Below are 20,558 nucleotides of genomic sequence, written 5' to 3'. Positions count from 1 at the left end.
CCAAACCAAGTCCGGGTAGCCCTGGGCTCTCCCTGGGAGGCCTCCCCTTGGCCTCCTGCATCGGCTGAGCCCACAGCACTGACTTGGCCGAGGCAGGCTCCCCCAAGACCCGGGTCCTGCCCCCTCTGTCTCCTCCCGGCTTCTCCGCCATGCACTGCCCCCCTTACTCTTGCCGCAGGCTTCTGGTTTCTTTACTCTCCTGAGCCAAACCCCTTCATGCCGCAGGACCTTTGCACATGTCTTCCCCGCCGCCTGAAATGTTCTTCTCACCAGCTTCACTGACTCCTCCTTAAGATCAGGTCTCAGCTTAGATGTCTCCTCCTCAAGGAAACCCTCCTGGGTCAGAAGCGAACAGCGGTAAGGTTACTGCCACACCGGGGACCGTTCTCGGCAGGCCGGGAGTTCAAGGGCGTAGCCACAGAAGGGGGGTCGACAGAGTCTGCCACACACGAGGCCCCCGCCATACATGCTGGGCAAGGAGAAGGGATCCTCTCTGTGCGACTCTCCCTGCTATGTTCTGTGCCTCAGTTTCCCTGCCTGCAAAACGAGGGGGTGGGTCACCTGCCTGTACTTGCCACGCGATGATGTTCTGATGCTCCCTCTGGGTTTCTGGCAGGGATCATACACTCATTTCACGGTAGTTGACTTCCTTGATTATCTTATTTTCCAGGGAGGAATTTTAAATCTGTGGGTGGGGGTGGTATGTGCCTCATACCCGGGCACCCATCCCGTCCCACCAGCCCGAGTGCACCTGGCATCCCGGGGAGGCCCGTTAAAACTGCCCCCTCTTGGCAGCTAAGGCCCTGTGCAGAGAAACCCTTCAAGGGCTCTTTAACTGCGTTGCCTGGCCCGTGGGGGTGGGCCGATGGCCATGGCAACGGCAGTCCTCGCTCCCACCAAAGCTATCAAGTGGAGCGCCGGGGCCCAGGAGCCAGACAGGCCGTGTGCAAAGTCGGCCTCTGTCACTTCCCGGCCACTGCGGCCCATCCTCCACTTCTCTGTGCCTCTGTCCCTCTGCTGAATAGCAGGCATAGACCAGCACGTCCCAGCTGGGGTTCAGGGGCTGACTCAGCTGGTTCCTGGCCTGGAAGTTGACATACGGTTAAGTGCTCCGGGGGTCAAGCGCTCCGGTTTTCTCACCCCCGCGGCAGCGGCTAAGCCTCAAGTCCCTGGAGCCAACAGAAACCTAGGTCAATGCCCGACCTGGCTGCTTAGCTGGCCGTAGGACCTCCCGGTGCCTCAGCTTACCCATCTTAAAATGGGGGCGACGGAGACACCTTCGTCTTGAGCTGCTGCCGGCTGTCCGTGCCAAATCGGTCATCGACCCTCATTATTCCCACCCTGGCCTCACCCTACCCCTCGCCTGGGTCCTGGGTACGGGGGCAGCGGGCCCGAACAGCGGAGCGCAGAATCCACGGGAACCAAGGGCATCGCGTCCGCACAGCGTGCCTCTGGCTCCGGTTTTTTTGGTTGTGCGACCTGGGGCAAGTCCAGTCCCCTCTCTGGGCCTCAAGCTGTTCACCTGAGGAAGGATGTCGCTAACCACCCTGTGAGGCTTCGGTGGGACAGCGTGTGGCCATTATCGTTGTTACTGTTGTGACGTCAGAAAGTAGATTTCACAAGAAGGGGTGTGTTCAATCTCAACCGCGGGGAAGGACGGGCAGCGTCGACTCCTTCAAGCTTCTGGGCACGGTGGGCGGGTAGGGTGGGAACGCTGCAGGGTCTGGGGGGGGAGGGGGCTCGGAGACTTCCCTCCCGCGGACTGAGGGGCAGTGAGGGGCAGATGCGCCACCGCGGGCCCCGGCTCCCTGCCCGATCTCGTCGGTCCAGACGTCCCCGGTGTCCCCCAACGTCCCTCCCAAGAAGGCCCCGCGCCGAGGCTTCCTGGGCACGGGGGTGGGGGGAGTGGGGGTGGGGAGAGGTGCCCGAGGCCCGGAGAAGGGCAGGGACCGGCCCGAGGTCGCGCCGCCCCGCCCGCGGCGCTGCTCGCGGCCGTGCGCGGACTTGCCCGGCAGGGACGTGCGGGGCCTCCCGGAGGTCTGCGCCCGCCCAGCCGCGGGATGAAAGGGGAATCCGCCGAAACCTGCCTCCCGCCCCGGCTCGCCCGCCCCTTCCGCAACCGGATCTGGCTGGGGGCGCCGGGCTTTGAAGTCGGCGCAGCGGCCCCCCCCGCGCCCGGCCGGCTCGGGAGCCTCCGGGAGGCCGACTTGAAAGGGCGGCCGCGGTCGTCCAGCCTTTCCCCGGGCCCCGCCCACGGAGGCGGGGGTGGGGGGGAAGCCCCGCCCCAGGAGCGAGAGGGAGGGCTGTCCTCGGCGTTCAAAGCTCTGCGGGTGGGTGCGCCGCCTCCGCCACCCGTTGCCACGCTTCCCCTCGGCCCGCGGGCCGGACGGAACGACTGTGGTTCCCCGATATCGCCCCGTCCCGGGCCCTTGCTGTTCCTCCTGCCAGAAACGCCCTTCCCAGCTTTGACTACCCGACCTTAGGGTCGGCCCCTCGGTCTGGGCTTCGTCTCTTTGCGTGGGCCTGCCCGGAAACCGCTCCCTCTACCCCCCTGCCAGGCCCCCACGGCCTCAGCGATCCCCCCCCACCACCACCGTCCCCCGCACCGTCGCAGCGCAAACTCTCCTAATCCTCCACCTGCTGCCCCCTAGCTGTGAGCTCCAGGAGGGCACCCTCGCAGCCCCCTGCCTGGCCCTGGGTGGGTGGGCGCCGGGAAAACAGAGAGGAGTTCTTCAGTCATACCAGTCATGATACTAAGAAGCCTTTGGGGCAAGCCAGCGTGAGGGGGGGGGGGGGGCAGCGGAGAGAATTCCAGACTCCTAGGGTACATCACAGGTAGGCGTCCGCCATATCCTTGGATCACAAAGCTGGGTGACCTTTCTCCCCACCTCCAGCCGGGGCCTTGTCCTGACTGCACAGGGCCCCCAGCTGCTGCCCTTGGCATCAACCACTGACGGCCCCAGCCTCTTGATTCCCTGCCCAGGGATCCCATGATGCTCTGCGGCATCATGGGCGCTGAACCCTCTGCTCAGTCTGCTGGTTTCCTGGGGCTCTCTCAGCGCAGTGCTAGGTAGGGCTCAGCAAAGAGAACCCCCCACCCCCACCCCCGTCCCCTGTCCCACCCCAGGCTAGATTCCATCCTGGGACTCTGTTCAACCAAGGCGCCTCAGAGGGAGACAGGGCCCAGGTACCCTCCTTTGGGGGGGTTTCCATAAGTTAAAAAACACAGAAGCAAATTGGCCAGGAGCCTCCAGTAGGTTCCAGTGTCTCAGGAACTGAGGTTTTCACACACACACACACACACACCACCGTATAACTGGCTATGTACATGCACACAGACCCCAGGGCAGCTCTGAAAGGGGCCCTCCAGTGCCTCCCCAGGAGGAGGAGAATGGGCGGGGGGGTCAGGCAGGGTGTAGGGGGTGGTGGTGATGCAGGGATGAACGCGCTACCCGCAGGAGCGCCTGCCTGGGTGGGCAAAGCCAGATGTGAGCCTCAGCCTCCCCTCCCCGCCAGCTCCAGCTTTTCTAGAGACCTCGGAGCTCAGCTTTCCTCTCCCCAGGGCATTGGGCATTCTATCTGCAGCTCCCTACTACCGCCACTCCCGTTTTCCCCAGCCCAGCCCACCCCACTGTGCTGTCTGCTGGGTTCAGCAGAGGAGAGAGAGGACAGAAAACAGGGGGCTCCCGTTGTGGGGGGCAGCAGGCAGGAGAGCTGACCCCCACCGCTGTCAAGCTTCTCAGCCTGTTTTCTCCTGTTTCCCAGAAGGCTGGACTCATCTCCTCCTTCCCACCTTTAACAAATGTTTACTGAGCACCTACTGTGTGCCAGCGTGGGCAAGGGCAGATCCATCCCCGAGTGGGGGAAACAGACAAATAAAATAGACCTGCAAATAAGGGCTATGATGATAGAACTACAGGCAGCTCAGAGAAAAGGCTCTAACCCAGCCACAGACATCAGGGAAGGCTTCCTGGAGAAAGTGGCAGCTTGGAAGCAAAGGCCAGGACGGGGAGAGTTAAGTGGTGGGAGGGCAGAGGGCACCATGAGGGGGCTGGATTGTGTGAGTGGGAGACACGAGAAGGACCTGCCGCAGAGGGGGAGGGCAGGTTGGTGTGGCACAGGCCAGGGGGACCGCGCAGGGTCTGGGTAGGTGGAGCAGGACCCCGCAGGACCTGGGCACCTACAGAACCAAGCCCAGGCTGTCCCCACTCTTCCGGTGAGGGGACTCACTGGGTGGGACCCACAGAAGCAGGAGGGATTAAGTTGGGCTAGAAGAAAAGCCCAGCCTGGATTTCAGACCACCTGGAACGGACTGGCCAGAGGTGGGAATGGAGAAACGGGAAGCGAGGCTCCGAGGAGGAGGCGTGCTGGTGGGGGCTGGCCCCAACGTGGCCGGAAGTAGAAAGGGCCTGACCCGCTAGCCTAGAATACCCTTTCTTCCGACTACCTCTTATGGAAGAGATCCCTGGCAGACTGCCTCCGGTCCCGGCCTCCCGGCTTATAACAATAGGGAGAATCATGATCATTGCCACCATCATGGCAGCTAACGGGTATGTAGTATTGTCCTTTGAAGTCATTCCTATAATCCTCACAACAATCCTTAAGTATTGGTCAAGTCAGCTGCCCCTGGCCACCCAGCCGGTAAGTAGCAGAGCTAGGATTTGAACCTAAGGCCCTCTGGCTCCAAAGCTGATTGTCTCTATGGTGTTTGACTTGACTGAATGTGCTGTTGTCTCCATGTGCCCCATTAATGGACTGGGTGCCCCTCGATATGGGTTCCTCCCCCTGCCCCTTGGGCTGGCTCGGGGCCCGGGCCAGGACTGAGCCTGGCCTGATCCAAGGCGACTCAGAGAGGCCACCTCCTGAAGTTCCTTAGACACTGATCACCCGTCTGCCAAGCCCCCTCCAGATTCCCTGCAGGCTCCAGCTTCAGCTTGTCCAAACATCCAAGGTTCCGAGCCTTTTCCCAGCAGTGTGTGTGTGTGTGTGTGTGTGTGTGTGTGTGCACATACGCAGGGCATGGGGTGGGTCATGACTTTTTCTGTGCCTGAAACACAGCTATCAAGATTTTTTAAAGACACGTTTGTGATGTCGTAATAAGTGTGCTTCTTTATTAAGCACGAACAAGGTGCAGCAGCGGGTATAAAACGCAGGAGTGAGGAAAGGCCCTGATAAAAAAGAGGCGGGAAGATCAGCGTCAGAGAGAGAGAAATCGGAAGATGCTTTGCCGTTGGCTTTGAGGAAAGAGGAAGGGTCCGCAAGCCAAAGATTGTGGGCAGCCTCTAGAAGCTAGAGAAAGCAAGGAAACAGATTCTCCTCTAGAGCCCACGAAGGGAACACGGCCCTCCGACACCTTGGCCTTGGGTCTTCTGACCTCCAGCCCGTAAGAGAATAAATGCGTGTCGTTAACGCCACTAAATTTGCGGGTCATGGGTCACAGCAGCCACGGAAAACTGATGCAGAAGGCCTGCACCACCTCACCTCCAGCTTAGCCGGGTCTTAGCCAGCTCTGATGTTCCAGAAAGAAAAGAAATAATCTGAGTGACCCTGCTTTGCAAACGATTAAAGGGCCAAGGGGCAGGGGTGGGAGCTTCATGAAGCCACCTGGTCATACGAGGGTCCTTCTCTGGGCCTTTCCATCTGTAGTTTCCTTGTACAGGGAACAAGTGTACTTGTACAGGGAACAAGTACAGCCTGTTTGACCGGCTGGGCCTCTGGGCCCGAGCCTACAAGGTGAGTGGAGGGACACATTAGCACCTCCTTCGAAAGCAGAGCTGCCCTCTAACCCCCTGTCTGTCTTCACCAGGAGCCCTGTGGTCACAAGCACGAGTTGCCCAGGCTCGGAGTCTCTGAGCCATCACGGGCGTCTCTGGGCAAATCTCTCCATCTCTCCGAGCCTCGGTGCCCTCCTCCCTAAAATGCACAGATTAGATACACTGGATGCCGTGTTTGTGAAGAGCTCTGCGCGGGGCCGGGCACGCAGGCGTATCCCTGTGTAGGTACTTGTGAACAGGGGCACACGCGCAGGTTCGCTTGCACAGGAACGCATACGCAGGTGTATATACTGCGTGGAAGAACATTCTGAAGTTTACGTTTGACCTGGTTCTCCCCTGCTCACAGCCCCTCCCTACCCAAGGGAGAAGTTCAAATCTTCACCATGGCCTACGAGACCCCAGCCCCGTCTGGCTCCTGAGGCCCCTGTCCAGTCTTTGGGTCTTGGAAAGCTATCGCCTCCTCCAAGTAGCCTTCCCTGAATGCCACCCCTACTGGGGTGATCGTCCCTCCGGTCTCACTACGTGGTCCCTCCCTCCTGTGTCCTCCCCTGTCACCAGCACCCAGCACAGGATCCGGCCCAGAGCAGGCGCTCAGAACACTACTGAATGAATGAATGAATGAATGAATGAATGAATTCACACATCTGGATGCATGAGCAAAGGAGGCTGCAGTCACATGCATGTGACTCAAACCCACAAACCCGTGAGATCATGACCTGAGCCGAAACCAAGAGTCGGACACTTAACTGTCTGAGCCCCCCCCAGGCACCCCTGTTCCTGCAGTTAGTGATGGGGGGTGGAGGGGAGGACAGTGATTTGGCCCAGACTGTGCCTTGGAGGGGGCTGGAGCAGGGGGAGGCCACAGCGCGTGGCTCCCCACCTTTGTCCCCTCCCCCCACCTCCCCACAGAGCAGACTCACTGAGGCTCCTTTGTTGTTGGAGAGAGAGCAGAACACGGCCCCCCCCCCCCCCCCCCCCCCCCCCCCCCCCCCCCCGCCCAGGACACATTCTCCTTCCTTCCTCCCTGACCTCCCCGTGACCCCCAGCCAGCCTGGGCCCCTCCGCTGAATGGGGGGAAGGGGCTGGAACCTTCGGTGTGTCCAGGGGATGGTGCTTCTGGACCCGCCCCCACCCCCGCTCTGGGTACTACCATTCCCCCCCCACCCCCCACCCCCAAACCTCAGGTCTGGAACCTGGGGAGGACCTGGTCAGGCCCTAAGGCAGGAAAACCAGGCTCTGTGGGAAGGTGGGGGGGGAGGGGCCTGGCCTGGCCACCTCTCTGACCCTTAATCCTGTCATCTGTACAATGGCCCAACAGGGCTCGCTCGCAGCCGCGAAGCAATGAAGGAGATCGCGTTTGCAGAAGCCTGGACACAATGTCTGGCGATGGAAAATTCTCGGTAAGTGTAATTTCGTCATTAGCATTAGCGTTTCTGTCTCTCCCTCCCCCTCTCCCTCCCTCCCAGCCTTCAGGACCCTGGAGGTCCAGCTGGGCTCCCCCTTCCACCCCCACCAGCTCCCCACCCCCCACCCCCGCCCCCCACCCAGCGCAGCAGGACAGATCTGTCTGGCTCGTCTCTGTATTATCCCCAGACCCTAGCCCGGCGCCTGGCGCCTAGTAGGTACTCAGTAAACTCAGCTGAATGAAAGAACCGGCAGAGTCACGTGGGGGCAAGACGGTTCCTCTCTCCGGGCCTCTGTTTCCCTGCGCCTGTAAAACCCCTGTGTCCACACGCTGGGAATCTCAGAGGCCCCCTCCCGCTTTGAAATCAAGACTGGATGTTAATGCCCTGCTCCTGTGCGGAGTCTTGGGTCTTTTTTTTTTTTTTTTTAATATTCGTGCCAGCTGTCACTTCCCCAGGCCCTCTCACCTGGACCCAAGCCAACCCCTCGCTTTTCTACCTGCTTCTGTGCTTTGACCCTATTCTCCATCCCGGACAGCTGGTTGCAGGGATCTTCAATACACCAATCTCTGCTGAACAGACAAGAACCTTTAATGTGGCTCACAGGGCCCTGCACAGCCCAGCCCTTGGGAGCCCTTCCAGCCCCTTCCAGAAGCCTCCACCAGCTCCGCCACCCCCCCACCCCACCCCCGCCAGAGTGGGACCTTTGATGGTCTCTACACAACACCCTTTTGCCTGAGGGTCAGGTGGCCACACAGGAATGAGCACAGACTGGACGGAGGTTCATACTTGTCCTTTGGAGGATGGAACTCTCAAGGGCCAAGTGGTGGGGGAGGGAGCGACCTCTGGCTGTCCTGCTCAGTCCTTGCCCTCTGCCCCAAATTGCAGTCCGCTCTCAGGGAGAGTTCCGTGACATCTTGGAATGAATTCAATTCTCTTGAGTTTGGCCAGGATGAATCCCAGCCCTATCGCTCACTGCTGTGAGTCCTTAGGCAGAGCCCTGTCCTCCGGGCCCCAGTGGCTCCTGTATGAAATAGAGACAATACCAGTCTCTGCCACAGGGCGGGCGGGAGCCAGTGAAGCGATCTGAGCACGATTCCCGGCGTGGTGCTCGGCGCAGGGTGCCGCTGGGGCAGGAGGGGGCTCACTTGGGCACTGGGGGCACAGGGAGGGACACGGTGTGGTCTTCGGGGGGGGGCATCCCCAAAGCCACTCTGCAGCTAGTTTGCAGCAGGCCTTAGGGAGGGTGGTAGAGAGAGCCTGAGAGTGGCTGCCAAAAAGAGGTGAGCACCGAGTGTGTGCGCGTGTGCGTGCGTGCGTGTGTGCGTGCACACGCGTGTGCGCTGTGAGCGAGTTAGCTGGTGAGGAAGAGCCTTCAGAGGAGGGGAGGGAGGGAATGAGCTGGAAGAGCTCAGCACTGCAGCAGCAGCCGTGAAAAGAGAGGCCTGGAGGAGGGGAGCCGGAGGGTCCTCCAAAGGCAGGGCAATCAAAGCGTGTGGACGGCTGGTGGGGGGCAGGGGAAGAGGGGCCTCTGGATTTCTGGACCAGAGGCTCTCCCTTGGTTCCCTAGCACCTCTAGTGTCAAGGGCTTGCCCTCCACCGCCCAAGGACCCCTGTTTGAATTTGGGCCCTGCCTCTTACCAGCTGTACCACCCGGGGCGGGGCAGGAGGGGGGGGTGTCCTTTGCCATTTGAAGCCTCAGTTTCTCTGGTTGTAAAAACTGGGACGCACACAGAACGGACCTGTGTATTAGTTCGCCAGGGCGCCTGTGACACAGCACCACGGACTGGGGGGGCTTAAGCAACAGAAGTGTGTTTTCTCACAGTTCTGGAGGCTGGAAGGGCACGATCAAGGTCTGGGTAGGTTTGGTTTCTCCTGAAGCGAACCTCCCTGGCTTGCACACAGCCATCGCCTCCCCGTGTCTTCGCACGGTCCTTCCTGCGTGCATGTCTATGTCCTAATACAGTCACATTCTGAGGTACTGGGGGTTAAGACTCCACCAGACGAGGGGCGCCTGGGTGGCTCCCTCTGTCAAGCCTTCAGCTCCGGCCGTGATCTCACGGTTTGGGAGTTTGAGCCCCGCGTCGGGCTCTCGGCTGTCAGCACGGGAGCCTGCTTCGGATCCTCTGTCCCCCTCTCTCGCTGCCCCTCCCCCCCCCCAAAAATAGACATTAAAAACAAACTTAAGAAAAAAGACTTCGCCCTATGAGGGGGGGGGGGGCGTTTACACAGTTCATTAAAAAAAAAACTTCAGAAAAAAGAAAAGACTTCACCCTAAGAATCTGGCGGTGGGGGGGGGGGTACACAAGCCAGTCGATAACGCCTGTTTCGGGTCCCTGAAAGCAGGTGAAAAGAAGGGCCAGGGGGTTGGCTTGGAAGCGTGTGCCCAGGGGCAAGAGTGAGGGGTGGAGAGGGGGGAGAGTGACACACAAAAGAGCAGATACAAACACACGGTATTGAGCTCACCATTAGGGAAGTCTGGGTGCCCAGTCCCTCGGGCTTGTCGGAGATTCCTCATGACGTGCATCTCAGGAGATTCCTCATGACGTGCATCTCAGGACCACCTGCCGGAGGAAGAACGGGGGAGGCGTTTATCCTGAGGCTATGTCTGCCCTGGATCAAGGGTTGGCCTGTGGGGTGTTGTGGCTGGGCCTCTATGGCTGCTGAGCGGGTTCCCTGGGAAGGGAGGCGCGTCCCACCCCAGGCATCGGAGAAGCCTTAGGACAGGAAGTGAGACACAAGAAAGACACAGGCCGAAGCTTGGTGGGGGCTGTGGCTGCCTGGAGCCGGCCCCTGCAGCTGGTCTGGCTTAAGACGCTTGAAGTCCTGCACGAGAGCGGCTCATACAGTCCACCCCTTGTAGCACTCGGCTCTGTCCCTGTCCTCCACGGGGTCCAGGCCATTAGAGCCCCCTTCGCGTCGCCGGCTACCTGCGGGCCCTGCAGAGACTTTCTGCAGACAGTTGCTGCCTCTGGGGTGGACGACCCATGCCTGAACAGTTACTCCTGTCTTTGCCCGCTGATCTCTGGCGTGGGGACCCCAAAGTGGTCAGAGGGCACTCAAAGCTCTGAGTTCAGTGACACTCCGAGAGTGCGGGTTGCAGCCCTCCCCAACTGTCCACAGCCCGGCCTCCTGGCTCCCCTCCCCTCCCCCTCCCCCAGCGCAGGTAACCGGGACCTCTTACCCGACAAACCTAAGGTGGCCGGCAGGAGAAGGGCAAATCCAATAGAGGAAGGAGGGGGGACACTGGAAGGGACGGAGGGAGGCAATCCTATTTCCACAGCTTGATCCCAGATGGCGGGTGCCAGCTACTGGGGACGCAGCATCATTGGCTGGCTGTGGCTTCTGTGTACCGGGCAGCAGAACGCCAAGGTGCCAAGAGGCCAAGGAGCCTGCCTAGGCCACCAGGCGGACCTAAGTCCGGCCTTGACTCCCCATCCAGTGTTCCCACGACCACACTCCCCAGAGAAAATGTGGGGGTCGTGGGGAGAGGGAGAGGATGGGCCAGGTCACTCCCCTCCATAGTGCCTCGCACAAAGTAGGTGCTTCCTAAATGTGCCGAACGACTGATCGGAGGTCTGGGTAGGTGGATGGATGGACGATCGGACAAAAGGGTGGGCGGGGCTTCGCCCGGTCTTGTTCTAAGTCCCGGCCGGCCAGCCCGGGCCCCCGGGCTTCCCACTTCCGGCTTCCTGGGCTAGCCTCATTTGCTTGCTAGCAATCTGCCTTTCAATTCTGCGGAGTCACTGCTCTCTCTCAACCCCTTGCGGGCTCCGTGTGCCAGGAATTTGGAGGGAAGAGAAACCGACAGAACCTCAGAGCCCCAACAACACCTCACCTTTCACAAGATGAGAAATCCGAGGCAGGGGGAGAGTCCTGAGGTTTGCTCAGCCCTGGATTGCACACCCCCTTCACTCCCAGCAGCCTGACACCCCCCCCCCCCCCCCCCCCCCCCCCCCCCCCCCCCCGCCTCCTGCCCGGCTCCCTTACCCTGCAGAGAAGCCTTAGGACTTCTCTGTCAGAGTTTGGTAACTAGTTTGCCCAGATGGGGGCAGGGAAGGGTCTGGTCAGCAGATGGGATTCCCTGAGTCCCAACCAGTCATTCCGAATCCTCCGGAAGGTGTAGAAGTTGTACTGAGCCCCAGGGAAGCTCTGGCTGGCCTCTGAGAGGCACAGTTAAGGCTCCCCAGCGCCTCCTGACCCAGCCTATGGGCCGCCCCCCACACCACTCCCTCCCCTCCGTAATTCTCTCTTCTCTCCTTCCCCTGGGCCTCTCACCCTTCTCCAGGATCTGGAGACAGTAGCCAGGGGCCCACTGCTGTCCCCCTCCTATATACTGTGGCATGGGACAGACTCCTGCCCCTCTCTGAGCCTCAGTGACCCGGCTAGGGCAAGTCAGCTACCCGAGTCCCTTCTGCCCCTCCAGGACTCCTTGGCCATCAGAACTCTTGCCCTCCCTTCTCCCTCTGCCTGCACCCCCTTTCTCTCTGGACCCCCTCCGGTCGCCACTCTGGCCTCTGACTTGCCCCCCTCTTTGACTCCTCCGATCCACGTCGTGCCTCCTCCCTCCTCTTTCTCTCCCTCCTCCTGACCACCCTCCTCGAGAGAATGCCAAGTCTGCAGGTTTCCTGCGACCTTGAGCAGCCAGCAGGTTGAGAGCCGGCAGCGCAGAGCTTTGCCAAGGGGCCTCTCCCTCTCTCCCATCCCCTATCCCACTCGCCCTGCTCGCTTCCTATCTTCTCACTGTTTACGTCGCTTATACATTATATCTATCGTGCATCTCCTCGCGAGAACACGAGGGCAGGGATTTTCGTCTGTCCCCAACGCCTCCAACGGGCCTGGCGCACAGTAGGTGCTTAGTAACCGCTGATTTCCTCCCCACTCGCTCGCTGAGAGCCACCATTGATGTGCACCGCCCCACTGCCTCTGATCAACAGCTCTGCGTGCCCCGGACTCTGTCGGGCCCCTCTGGGAAGACGGGGAAACTGAGGCTCAGAGAGGCAGCGCCCAGAGGGAGGACCGAGCCCCAGGTCACGGCTGTAAGCGCTGGAGACCGGGTGCGAAGCCCAGCGTCCGGCCCCGGCGCCGGCGCGCTCAGCCCTTCCACCCAGCTGCCAGGGGGTGGCTTCGCCCTCCCGCTCCGGAAACAGCGAAGGGGGCGGGGCCGGCCCTGCGTGGAGGCCGTCGGCCACGCCCCTAGGCGTAGAGTGGAGAAACTGAGGCACCCCCCCACGCCCTCCCCTCCGGCTTCCTCGGATTCCCCGGGAGCCTCCTTCCCCCCTGCGTCCCCCCCCCCCCGCCACCCCGCCACTCCACGCCCTGGGCCCTCCCCTCGTGCCCCCCGCCCCGCCCCTCCCCTCCCAGCCCCCGGCCCGAGGCGGGGCTTAGCCCGCGCCCACCGGGAGCCGGGGAGGGAGAGAAAAACGAGTTTTCCTGCCGCCCGGTGGCGATGTCAATTGATCGGGCGCGGGCGGGGGCCGCGCGCCGGGCCGGGGGCCTCGCTCGCAGCTGCCGGCGCACAATTATCGGGAAAAAACTGGGGCGGCCGCTGCGGTGAAATTAGTTATCGATCCCTCGGCGGGGCCGCGGGGCCGCGCTCGGCGCTGACGGCGGCACACCCGGGCCGGGCCCGCCGGGCGGGGGTGGGGGTGGGGGTGGGGGGCGGGCGGCCCTCCCGCTCCTCCTCTGCCCCCTCCCCCTCCCCTTCCCTCCCCGCCGCCCGGCTCGCCTCTCCCATTCATCCCGCCGCAGTATCGACCCACGTCGGCCGGCGCGGGGCAGGCGCCCCCTCCCACTGCCCGCGTCCCCGCTCACTCGGCCACCCCGCCCGCGGGCCCTGCTTCGGGGGAGCCCTCGAGCTGGCCCCGAGGAAGGACCGACGCTGGGAGGGGGGGGGGGGACGGGAGGGGAGAGGAGGGCGGGGCAGGGTGGCTCCAGCGGAGGGAGGGCGGCAGGTGCAGAGAGTGGGAGCCACTCCCGCCCCTGGAAGCTCGGCTTCGGGGGCCCTGCTGCCTGGGGAGGTGGCGTGACCTCTCTGAGCCTCAGTTTCCTCCTCTATAAACCAGGGTCGTTCCCACGTCTTGCTTACCGAAAGTCTACAATGAGAGGGTTCGTGAGAAGCGCCTACGTTTGTGGCTGCCCGGGAACGTGTTGGGGGTTATTTTGAGTTTATACCACCGATTCTCCCCAGCGCCTCTAGGAGCTGTGTCTTATCCCCATTTTGTAGATGAGAAAGCGGAACTCAGAGAGGGGAGAACGCCTCATCTAGGCCACACAGTGAGCTAGTGGCCCCAGGAGGCCACACAGTGAGCTAGTGGCCCCAGGACTCTACAAAGCCACAGCTCTCAGAGGGGAGACCCCAGGGGGGGTGGGCTCTTCTCAGCAGGGTGCTGACATCCCAGAGCCTGGGCTAGGGGTGTGGTCAGGGAGGAAGGAGCCGCAGGTCAGGGACCTCCAACCCCCTGTCTTAGGGCAGTTTGGCCCTGCATCCTCTAGGAAGGAGGGAGAGAGGAGAGAGAGAGGGGAAGGGGGGTGAGGAGGGAAGGGTCTCTCAACCCCGAACTGGGCTGGGGGCTGGGGAGGATCTGAGTTTTAATCCTGCCTGTCCACTCACGAGCTCGTGATCTTGGGCAAGTCCTTGTCCCAAGCCCAGACCTCCTACACAGAGGGTGCAGAGGGTGGGAGCCACTCCTGCCTTGGCCACTTAGTCCCATCCTATCCTCATCCAGTCACAGGAGACTCCTGGCCAGTCCTCAGAAGTCTCCTGCCTCTGAGCCTTTGCCGAGGTGTTCCCCGATGTTCCACCTAGCAAATCCCCCCGCATCAGGCCCCTGTTTGTGCTTACCAGCCTTCCCTCTGCTGACCTTCCCCTGCCTGCCAGCCTGCCACAGGCTCATTCATCCCTCCACTGAGCACCTACTGTGTGCCAGGAAGCGTGATGCGCACCGTGGGCACAGCTGAAAGGAGACAGCGCCTGTCCGTCCTCTCCTGGGGCAAGACGCAAGACGAGTACCGAGCCCCATGGCAGCTGCGTGTCGATACCTGGAGTCCAGAAGGCACTGGGGTCATCGATCTGGGAAGGACCAGTGTGCTAGTGGGCAGGAGAGGCGGGTGAGGTTGGCAGGGTCAGGCCATGGAGGGCTCGGGACCTGTGAAGGAGGTTTGTCCCTAGTGAATGGGGAGGGCTTCTAGCAGGGGAATGCCGGGGTCAAGTTCAGCCCCACAACCGGAAGCCTGGCGTTCAAAACTCCTGCATGGGAGTCTTGGTTCTGTTCTTGGTCTCTCTGAGCCTCAGTTTCCTCCTCTGTAAAATAATGGTCGTGATCTCCGCTGCTGAAGGGGCTATGGGGTTTGGAGTGGGTCGGCCCTGAGTTCGAGTCTTTCCTTAAAGCCATGGGGCCTTGGGCCGGGTCAACAAGAGGCTCAAAGGGGTGGGCCAGCATAGACACTCAAGGGCTCTGTGCTCTTTCCCCCCAGCTTTCCTGGCTTCCAAAATGGGGGCTCCAGAGGTGCTGCTCAGGATCTGGAACAAGGTCTCTCCCCTTGTTCCGATAGGGGAGATGGTGACCCCTCGGCTGGCCACAGGAGCCTGGGCCTGATGCAGAGGAGAGGCAGGACCACAGGGTGGGGGCTGACGAACTGTCCCTGCCTCTCACCCATGGGGGCTGCTGGGACCCTGGCTAACGTGAGAAGATGAGGGCGTGGTGGCCCGGGGCAAAGGGGTCCTGAGCTGAGTGTCTCCTTGCTGGCTACAAGGGAAAACAAAGCTCACAGTCCGTGCGTGCATTCGAGCCCCCTGAGTTCGAGCCCCGCGTTGGGCTCTGTACTGACAGCTCAGAGCCTGGAGCCTGCTTCGGATTCCGTGCCTCCCCCCTCTCTGTCTCTCTGCCCCTCCCCTGCTCATGCTCTGTCCCTCTGTCTCTCAAAAATAAACATTAAAAAAAAAAAAGAGACACTCCCTGCCTTCTAGAGAGTGGGATATGTTGTATTTATTTATTTATTTAGATAGATGCTGGTTATACAAGTGGAGTCACTTTGTAGAGTTCCATATAGCGATCGCCTAGAATGTGCTTCTGGGGGCTCCCAGGAGAATCAAGCCCTCACCCTGTGACCTACCTGCCTGTGGGTCCAGGACCTGCCTACCTGGCCTCAAGGCCATGTGTTTCCTGTGACCCCTCTCCCTCCTGCCCTATGTTTTGCCCCCCTGCCAGTATCTGACTGCACCTGCTGTCAGCACAATGTGAGGGGGCGTGGGAGGAATGTGAGTGGGGATGGAGGGGAGGCGGGGTGGGGGAGGGAGGTGAAGCCCAGGAGGGACCTGGCCCTGAACACCCCCTCCCTAGTCGACCACTGGAAGCCTTGGCCACCCAGTCCCATCCTATCCCCACCCAGTCCCATGAGACTCCCGGCCAGTCCTCAGGAATCTGCCTCTGAGCCTTTGCCGAGGCTGTTCCCCGATGTTCCGCTTAGCAAATCCCTGTGCACCAGGCCCTGTGCTGGGCATCAGGGATGTAGCTGTGAACCAGGGGGCGCTCTGCCCTCTCACCAGCACGTGAAGCTTTCCGCGGAGCGTGCCGATATCTGTGTATGTCTCTAGGAATGTGCGCGAGCGTTGCGTTCGTAAGCATGCAGGAATTTATGGAGACACATACATCCTCGCAAGTACATCTTTGTATGTGTACAAGTCTATGCACAGTGTACGTGGGCGCGTGTGTATTATTGCTACGTATGAGCGTGAGTCACTCCGTGTCCTGCGTGAATAACCATGCACCTGCCCATATGCCCGCATGCGCTTACGTAGATGTGCGCCTTTGCACAGGTTTGTATGTGCATCTTGTATGTGCCTGTGTGTATCTGTTTGCACCTGGTTTTCGGTGCCCATCTGCGCGCGTGGGCGCACCTCTCTGGGAACGCTTGGAAGCACACGGGGCGCGTGGGGTTGCGTGAATGTGTACGGAACGCGTGTGTGCCTGTCCATCTGAGGTGCATTGGCGTTGTGGGTGCACGCCCCTGGCGCACACGGGGATGCACGTACCCATGTTTTGCACACCCACCTTTGTGGTTTCATTCCCCCCCCCCCTCCGTGCTTGCGTGGTGAACGTCGGCGCAGGGGACGCTCCCAGCGCGCGCACGCGCGCGCAGGTTTCTGAGGCTGCTTCTGTTTGTGCCTGTGTCCGTGTTGGCCCCCGCGCACGTCCAAGCCTACACGCGGGGGTGTGCAATCCCACCCTCGCTAGGGAGCACAGCACACTGCCATGGGGAGGTGGGTGCTTTGGATATGGCGGCAGGGCCCTGGAGAACAGAGAGAACAGGGCAGCGCTTGGCTGCGGCTTGCCTGCTAGGGGATGCTGAAGAGGGAGGCAGAAGCCAGCCAGGACCGCCCAGCTGCCCCCTGCGCCCAGCTGGGGTCCAGGAAATGGCCTCAGGGCTGATGGGGGGAGGGGCAGGAGACAGCAGGTGGCCTTGATGAGCGGGCGGAGGGCTCACCCCTACAGGGTCCCCTGCCAGGGGAGGCTCTCAGGAGCTTCTGATCTTTCGGAGGCCAGCCTCCGCCGCCCTGCACCTGCACCCCAGCCTCCGCTCAAGCCGTGGGGGGCTCCGGCGGCCAGGCCGTGGGGTCTGGCTCCTCTTGGCTTTCTCGCCATCCTGCGGCCCCGGCTTCAAGGCCCAGGCTGGGGCTGGGCCGGGGGTCCCCTCCTAGGCAACCAGAGCTGCCTACGAAGGCGAGATGGCGCAAATCACCTTCCTCAGGTGGCAGAAACGGAGCCCGCGTGCAGGAAACCAGCGCGCGCGCGCGCCCTCGCTCTCCCTCCCTCTCTCTCACTGTGATCCCTCACCTAAGTCCCGGATGCCCCTCCGCCCACCACCGCGTGCCTCCTTGTGCACCGCACCCCCCGCCCCCGCAACTTACTCACCACCCCCCACCCTTGTGGCTCCTGCACCCCCGTCCCTGGGGTCACTACTCACCCCAGGTAGAGCTACTCGTCTCTGGAAGTCTCTGGGGGCCTCCTCTCCCCGCTCAGAGGAACCCGCCGGGGCACCACGAGGACCCGCGGGCCCACACGCTGGCCTTTCCTTTCGTCCACGCGGTCATCGCGGGGGTCCACCGGTTGCCCTGCACTGCGGTCCTCTCCACCTGTGGTCACGGCTTGCGGGGCTGTGCCTCTGAAGCTGGAAACGCAGTCACCCCCGCCTCCACCCCACCTGCTGCCCAGAGAGCCCTCTCGCTCCTGAGAAGTAGCTTGCGCTGGCCCGTCCCCCACCCCGTCCCTTCCAGAAAGCCCTGTCCTATAGGTCCTGCTCCTGCCCGGGACCCCTCACGTCTATCACTTTCTGTACAGTATTGTGGGCCAGTCCTGCCCTAGGGCCAGCCCAGGGCCCAGAGGAACCCAAGCCAGCCTCACCAGGCTTCACCTCTTAGTGACATCATTGCCACGTTAGACCAAGCTCTCCTCAAGACGGCTTCCCCCCCCACCCCCGACGCCACGCCCTTTGGATTTCCTGTGCCCTCTCTGCGTGTCCCGTCTCCCCTGCTGGCTCTTCTGGCTTTGCCTTTTGATGAACTGAGGGTGGGCCAGGGCGGGTGCCCTCTCTGGAAGTGCCCACCGCGTCCACGGGCTCCTGGACTCCCACCTCCAGGTCATTGCCTTCTCAACGCCGACCCGTCATGTCTGCTGTCACCGTGTCCCCACGGCCCCCCACGGGTCCATCCCAGCCCACGTGTCTCCCGCTCAGCGGGTGGTACCCCAGCCCTCGGCTCCCGGGCAGGAAGCTGGGACCTCACCCTTGCCTGATTCTCCTTCCTTACCCTCCACATCCAATCAGTCACCAAGTGTCTGCCCTTGGGGTTCACTGAGCTTCTTGGACATACATTTTCCTAAGTCTGGAAACACAGCAGCCACCATTTCCTCCAGTGTTTTTTTTCTGTTCTTTTTCCCCCTTCCTCTTGGACTCCAAATACCAATGCATCAGGCTGTTTGGAAATGTCCTACAGCTCACTGATGCTCTTTTCACTAGAAAATTTGTGTGTGTGCGGCACCCGGGTGGCTCAGTCGGTTGAGTGTCCAGCTTTTGATTTCGACTCCGGTCTTGATCCCAGGGTCGTGGGCTGGAGCCCTGCATTGAGCTCTGCACTGAGTGTGGAGTCTGCTTAAGATTCTCTCTCTCTCTCTCTCTCTCTCTCTCTCTCTCTCTCTCCCTCTCCGTCTGCCCCTCTCCCCAGCTTCCGCTTTCTCTCTCTCTTTTTAATTTTTCGAGGTTTATTTATTTTTGAGAGAGCATGAGTGGGGGAGAGGCAGAGAGAAAGAGGGAGGAAAGAAAGATCCAAAGCAGGCTTTGCTCTGATGGCAATGAGCTTGATGTGGGCTCGAACTCACGGACCGTGAGATCATGACCTGAGCCGAAGTCAGACACTCAATCCACGGAGCCACCTCTCTCTTTTTAAAGAGGGTACCCCCTCTCTCTCTTTTTAAAATTGAGAAAAAAAATTTTTTTTTCTGTTTCATTTTGGATAGTTTTTTCCTGCTATGCTTTCAATCTCCCTAATCTTTTTTTTTTTAAACATGTTTATTTAGTTTTGAGAGAGACAGAGAGAGAAGAAGAGGCAGGGGAAGGGCAGAAAGAGAGGGGGACAGCGGATCTGAACAGGGCTCTGCACTGACAGCAGTCAGCCTGATGTGGGGCTTGAACTCATGAACCTAGAGATCATGACCTGAGCTGAAGTCGGAAGTTCAACCGACTGAACCACCCAGGCGCCTCAACTCACTAATCTTTTCTTCTGTTTTGTCTAATCTGCCATTAATCCCATTCAGTATACCTTTCATCTCAGACATTGTATGTTTCAACTCTTCTAAGTTCAATTGGGATCTTTTTTTGATATCTTAATGTCTCTACTTCACATTTTGAAAATATAAAATACAGCTATAAAAACTGTTTTAGAATCCTTCTCTGCTAACTCTAACATCTGTGTCAGTGCTGGGTCAGTTTCAATTGCTTAATTACTCTTTTCTTTACAGATCATTTTTTCGTGCTTCTTTGTATGTCTGGTAATTTTCTCTCTCTCTCTCTTTCTTTCTTTCTTTCTTTCTTTCTTAATGGGCTTTAACTCACTTTATTTTTCTTGTGTAAAACCATGTGGTGGCCACAGCTGGAGCCTGGGTCTTCTGCACAGAGACTCTGGTGTGGGTCTTTGCAAGCTGGTCAGTGAATTCCCGGTAGGGAGACTTGGTGAATACCGTCTCTTTCCAGAGGTCAGGGGCACAGTAGCTGTAGGTCTTGGGAATAGCATCAAAAGTGGCCTTGGTGAAGTGGCCCAGGTAGCCCCTGGTGGAGAGGTAGCAGTCGTCAATACCTGCCATCATCAGTATCGTCTTGGGCACAGGGGCCGAGATAATGCCCCTGCCCCTGGTGTAGGGGATAAGGCGTCCAGCACAGAGTCACAGTGTCTGGTCCCCTTGCATGGGATAGTGTGGGCCTCGCCGAGCTTGTTCCCCCAGTAGCTTCGCCACATGAGATGGTGGAAAGCTTGTCCGGGACGATGGCCTCATGGAAGGCAGTGGCTACCTCCTTAGAGAACTTAACACCCAGACCTACGTGTCCTTTGTACTCTCCAATGGCAACAAATGCCTTGCACCTGGTCCTCTGGCCAGCCTGGGTCTGCTTTTGCACAGGCGTAATTTTCAAAACCTCAAACCTCATCACTTCCTGGGATGTCTCTAGGAAAAAGTCAATGATCTCAGATTCCTTGATGGGCAGGGAGAAGAGAGAGATCTCTTCCAGGGACTTGATCTTCATGATGTCGACCAGTTGGCTCAGCTTGTTGATGGAGATCCACTCTTTGTCCTTGGTGTTTCCTCTGTGAGTTCCGTGGTCCTGGCCCAGCCTTGACCATGGCCATGACTCCGGCCCCACATGTTGCTGCCAAAGCCTCTGTGGAAGCCACAGGCCTGGGCTCTCCAGGCCCTTCCGTGGCATCAGCATCGTTCTCCATTTGGTGTTTTGTCAAAGAAGATGTCTGGTAACTTTCTTTCTTTCTTTTTTATTTTTTTAACGTTTATTTATTTTTGAGAGGGAGAGACAGAGCGCGAGCAGAGGAGGGGCAGAGAGAGAGGGAGACACAGAATTGGAAGCAGGCTCCAGGCTCTGAGCTATCAGCACAGAGCCCGACGTGGGGATTGAACTCACGGACCATGAGATGATGACCTGAGCCGAAGTAGGCTGCTTAACCGACTGAGCCACTCAGGCACCCAAATGTCTGGTAATTTTCTGTTGGATACCAGACATTGTGAAGGTTGGATATTTTTGTATTCTTATCAATCTTCTTGAGTTTTGTTCTGGAAAGCAGTAAATTGCTTGGGAACCAATTGATCCGTTTGGGTCTTGC

The 20,558-nt window shown here is 59.9% G+C and overlaps 1 long non-coding RNA gene and 1 pseudogene across 1 annotated transcript; both read right to left on the bottom strand.

Annotated features, from left to right (window-relative positions):
* Positions 1–7,996: 7,996 nt before the first annotated feature.
* LOC125150940 (uncharacterized) lies at positions 7,997–11,059 on the bottom strand. Its single transcript, XR_007146548.1, has 3 exons — positions 10,362–11,059; positions 9,644–9,741; positions 7,997–8,201 (listed from the first exon to the last, which is right to left on the bottom strand). It is a non-coding gene; the product is annotated as an uncharacterized LOC125150940 (long non-coding RNA).
* Positions 11,060–19,281: 8,222 nt separating this feature from the next.
* LOC125149897 (40S ribosomal protein S2-like) lies at positions 19,282–20,155 on the bottom strand (annotated as a pseudogene).
* Between the last annotated feature and the right edge of the window lie 403 nt (positions 20,156–20,558).

The sequence above is a fragment of the Prionailurus viverrinus genome, chromosome D4 (assembly GCF_022837055.1).
Source record: "Prionailurus viverrinus isolate Anna chromosome D4, UM_Priviv_1.0, whole genome shotgun sequence".
Lineage (NCBI taxonomy): Eukaryota > Metazoa > Chordata > Mammalia > Carnivora > Felidae > Prionailurus > Prionailurus viverrinus.
The sequence above is the reverse complement of the archived record's forward strand: the minus strand, read 5'-3'. Positions and strand labels throughout refer to the sequence as shown.